Here is a 5,791-nt window from a genome sequence, read left to right on the forward strand (position 1 = left end):
TCATCACCGGGTGATATTAGGGTGATGAAATTTGAATGTCTAGACTTAGAATATTTAGAAAAAGTTGCTGGAAAAAGACTTTCTAGAAAGGCAAATTGTGCTTAAGGAACAACACAATTGAAAGACCAAGCATTTGTGTGAATGGACCAAAATCCCGTGTCTAAATGAAATAAAAAAAAAAGAAAAAAAAAAGAAAAAACACACAGAAACCCATTTCGCACCAAATTTGAGCCTCTGTTCCTCAATCGCGAACCTCCAACACAATCCTTTCCGTCTCTCCCCATTTTTCTTTCGTGTTCGTTCTTCAACTGTGAGTGAGCTTTGATAGTCTTCACCTGACCACCGCTCCTCCTCCTCCTTTCTGTCTATCCGTCGCCAGCAGCCGTGGGTGTTACCATTCGTTGTTGTGGTAAGTTCCATCAGACTACAATCTCTTCTTACTCCTATGTTTTGCCTCGCCGCCGTCCTCTTCTTCTTCTTCCAATTCTGTCTTCATCGATCTGGTGAAGGCGAGCTTGAAATTCTTCTCATCATTCCCTTTCCGTCTTGTTGACTAGACCCATTTCCTCCTCCACTTTTCGCGTCACATGCTTGTTTGTTTTTTGCCCTGTCGTGACTCATCTGACGCGAGGAGTTTTGAGTCCTCCTCTTCCTCGTTGATCCGAATGTGCGCGCGCGCGATCGCATCTGCTCATCACTTCATCCCTGCCTTCCATTTCAATTTAAATTTATTTATATTGTTCATTTAAATTATTTTTTTTAATTTTTTTAATATTATATTTATTAATATAAAAATATAAACATTTTTAATATTAAATTTGAATTATTCAAAGTATATTTAAATAGTTAATTTATAAAATTTATAAATTTTTTGATATTAAATTAGGTCATTGAGATTATATCTAAACTGTTCAAAATCTATTTGGATAGTCAAATTGTAAAATTATAAATATTTTTAATATAAATTGAATTGTTAGATTAAATATGTACTGGCTATATTGGTAATGAACAAACTTATTAAAATTATAAATTTTTTTATATTTTTTATATTAATAAATATAATATTAAAAATATTTAAAAATTAATTTAAATAAATGTCAAAGATCAATTTACATGAAATGAAGGACCAGCATTGCTCTTAGCGTGATGAGCATTTCACAAGTAAATATATTTAGGATGTAAAGGTATAGACTTGGAGTGTAAGGTATAGAAGATGCAAGGTGATACGTTTTGCAAGCTTTTATGCTTGGAATGTAACGCTGACATTTACATTCCCTCTATTTGATGAATTTTCATTTAATATTTGATAATTATTATGAAAATGTTAGTTTTTCATAGTATTCTTTACAATCATCATGTAATCAAGGGATATTGACTTTTACCGGAGACCTGTCACCGACCGATTGGAGCTCCGATAGATGCACAATCACCTGCTACCAAAGGGTTGGAGATCGAGCAACTAGAGCTCTGACTGCTAGACTTTGTGCTTTTTTAAAAAAAAATTTGTTAATTAAATATAGAGGCATTTTGGTCCATTCAAGCAAACACCTGGTCTTTCAATTTGTGTTAGTCCTTGAGCATAATTTGTTTTTCAAGGAGGTCTTTTCAGCAATTTTCCAAATATTTATTATATATTTTTATTTATATTTGTAAAATAAAATTTTATAAAAATTTTAAAAATTCTGTTTATTACTAATCTGATCTAAATTTAATTTAAATAGTCCAAAGTTATAATTAAATTTTTATAAATTGACTATATAGTTTAATTTGTATTTTTTAAATTTATTTTTAAAAAAGCACTTGTCTCAATATTATTTTAATTTTAAATATTGTATTTATCAAAATAAATATAAAAAATTAATATTGAATCTGAACTATTCAAAGTATCTTAATAGTCAATATATAAAAAATTATAAACATTTTTAATATTAAATTGGACCTAAAAAATCAATCTAGACTAGTAATAAACAAATTTACTAAGAATTTTTATATTTTTATTTTAACAAATATAAAACAAAAATATATAATTAAACTATTGAAATTAAAATATGAATGATTCTGATCTTATGAGCGTGATAAGCACATGTGTGAAAAGCATAGGATGAACCCTATTATGTACTTTGATGATGTTAGTGACTTAAGGGAGAATTTCAATATAGGACCGTTGAAGCAGGATAATTTTACGAATGGACCAATAAATTTTGAATTATTCTGCAGTATTTGGAGACCCAAATAAAATTAATTCCTATTAGAAAATTACCAAGTTACCCCTAAATTTAAAATGAAAATAAACAACACCTGAGCAAAACCTCTCGACTAAAGAATGAACCAACATCCCAGCCTTACTAGCTTTGATAATGTTTTCATCCATTTTTTTTTTTTTTTGTTTGAAGAATCTTCAATAGATGAATGGATCGGAAAAATGAAGATCCGATTTCAGCTATTTGTTCTGAGGTGGAATTCGACTCTGAGCCATCCATGCCATTTTCAATTCAGTGTCATCCTTGCTATAAAGAGACAAATCTCGAGCCATGAGGTGTGGAGCTAGTCGGTTCTCAACCTTCAGGCTACACTAAATAATCTAAACACAAGCTCTGCAGTGGTAAATTATTCAACACTCCCCATTTCTGGTTTTTTCTGAGCAAGGAAAAAGAAATTTTGTAGGCTCATTCTTTTTCCCTTATAATCATGTACTCATTAATTAATGAATGTATCTTTCAGCCTGAAGCGTAAAACCTGAAGATCCTCAAAAGATCTTAACCTTGAAGCCGCATGTTCATCATAAGAGCATATTCTTGAAGATAGTGCAGAAGGCATGATATTGGGAAAAGAAGAGGACCTCAACATCAAAGTTGAGGCATTGGGACTAGAAGTATGGTCGTCAATGGCACATCTACCAGATAATGGAGTGTCAATTTTTGGGGCATCTTTTCCAAAGGTGGTTTGGATCTCCAATTGAAAAATTTGAACCATTATTTCCCAGAACCAAGCTGTCATGAATCTCTTAGTATTGGTTTGCTTTTCCCCTTATATATATGCGATGTTTGTGTCACCATCCATTCTACATCACAAGTAAAATGTATTGTAAAGTCTGATAATGTAATTGTCTTTAAATTAATGTAAAATTCCTTAACTTTATTTGTAAATTTTCTTACATAACTTGTTTTAATGGAATATTACATATGTAATATTCATCATGTGTAAAATCATTCATGACTTATTAAATTACTAAATTCACTTGTAGAACGTATAATATTACTTGTAAATTATCTTACGTTCCTCGTCAAGTCTATAATATTACTTTGTCAAATACCTAACCTATGTAAATCTATACATAACTTGTTAAAATGCCTTTTAAAGTTTGATAATGTACTTCTTTTAATTAATGTAAATTCTCTTAAATTAAAATTGTAAAATCTTACTTGTGTATTACCCTGTAGGAATTTTGGTCTGGAAAAAAAAAAAGATTGTTACCCAAAATGATTGAAATTCCCTTCCATAAAAGAAAGAAAAAAGGAAGCTGAATTGTTAATTACATACATAATTTTGCTTATTAATTCTTTAACTTTACTTGTTAAATCCGTGACTCTCTCAACTGAACTACATTACTTATTAATCATGTAACTTTATTTAATTTGTTAATTTCAAAATGAGATTTGTTAACTACTTAACCTTCTTGTTAATTTATGACTCCCTACACTCAACTATATTACTTATTAATTTTCTAACTTTACTTATTAATTCTACAATAGCACTTATTAATTTCATAACTTGACTTGTTAATATCGTAATAAGACTTATTCAATCTGATGATATGAAAAGGCAACTAAATTAATTGTTAATTGTGTAACTTTACATGTTAATTTCCTCAACAAACTTGTTAATTGCCTATCATCACTTATTAAATGACACTTGATATCTTGTTCAACATCAAACCTGTAGCATTATTTATGAAACTACTATCTTAAATTGCAAACTGCATAATAGTACTTGTTGTTGAACCCTAATTTTGATTATTACAAAATAGGAAAGATTTTGTTTTTGCAAAGATTTTAATTTGTGTTTAATGGCAGTTAAGGGTAATTGATCTATATGCTTAATCTATGTCATCTTACCCAAAGCTCTAAGTTTCTTTCAATTTGTTATTATGATAAGTAATTAATTTATCTCAAACATCTTTTTGAAGATATCTAGGGTATTAAGAAGGCTTCAGCTTGAGTTTAATTATGCTATTAGCTATTAACACTTGGAGTTTATACTTTGAGTAAAGAATTTTAAAAATATTTGATTTTGACCTTTAACCAGTTTTTTTTTTATCTCTCTTAATAACAATTCAATTTGATGTCAAACTTCTTCATTTAAAAATAGACTTGAAAATATTTCCAAATACATCTATTTCATTCAAAATAGATTTTATATGAAATAGTGATTATTTTTGAAAGTCAGCTATTGAAGCTTCCAAAACTTCAGAAAAAACGTTCTTGACCTTTGCTCATCTTTTTGATTATATTTCTCAAACTACTTTAAATTTTCACATGGGTCTTTGTTTATGAAAACTAGACATCTAGAGCTTTGCAAGCATAGTCATTTTCTAGATTTGAATGTAAATTGAAAGAGTTATGACCTTCAAAAATTGACCAATATTTTTTGGTCATTAATACTAGTACAAAAAATTTAATACCTGTTTAGTCATCCTTACTTCACACTTCTTTGTTGATATTAGTGTCTCAATACCGATAATGTCCACCCTTTTACCCAAACAAATGAGTCTTAATTGATACAAGCCTTCATTGTCAAAACTAGCTATCCTTACTGGTATTAAGCTCAACAATATTAATGCTATGCTCACATCTTTTAGTATATCTTCACCGATTCTATTTGTTTTTATACCCATTCTTGTTCATATCAATACCGGTACGTTGGTACTAATACCGGTATTTTTTTAGGATGGATTAGGTCAGGTCAACCAACCCAACCTAAATTGACCATTGACTGGTCAACCTTTTGACTTGGTCAACCTAGTTGGTGGCACCCTGACCTAATATGCTACATTTCATAAGTGAAATGCCATGCCTTCATGGTCCAAAATGACACGTCGTTAAGGTCATCCCTAATGACCCAGTTTTATACTCGATGGCGGAGCTAAAAACCTACCACCATTTTTCGACCATAACTCCTCTATCCAACCTCCATTTGACATGATTCCAGTCTTATTGACTCTTCGCCCTTTACACAATCATACCATTTTACAAGCTAAAAACTCATATTAAATATCCAAATTTTTGAAAAATTTCTCCTCTACATGTTCAAGAATGGCTTCAATGGAGGTTTTTGGACACTTCAAAAAAAACTTTTTTTTGGCTCACAAGAGTATGGGTAGGAAGAAGAGAGAGTCCATAAGTGACAAAGATACATAAACGTAGAGATCCATAATTAAAACACAATCTAAAAAATAAATGAAAAAAATTCCAAAAAAAGAATGAAAGCCAGAGAAGAGCATGCATAATATATGAACACATTCAATGTAGTGGAAAAAATAGGGTATGTGAGAACCTAGCTAAGTCATAAATCAAGGTAAGGAAGCCTCTTGATGAGCAAATGGCCAAGGGAGGAAAGATATGCATGATGCACATTCAAACAATATATTAAAAAATAATGACCGATAAAATGAAAAAAAAAACATAAATATAAATTTTATATCAATATAACCTATAACCAAGTCATAGGAATGACACGGCTCTAATACTACTGAAGGAATATATTAAATAAATAATATACCAAATAAAAGATT

This window comes from Prosopis cineraria, unplaced genomic scaffold (genome assembly GCF_029017545.1).
Source record: "Prosopis cineraria cultivar Desert tree isolate PC_DT_omini unplaced genomic scaffold, ASM2901754v1 PC4, whole genome shotgun sequence".
Taxonomy (NCBI): Eukaryota; Viridiplantae; Streptophyta; class Magnoliopsida; order Fabales; family Fabaceae; genus Prosopis; species Prosopis cineraria.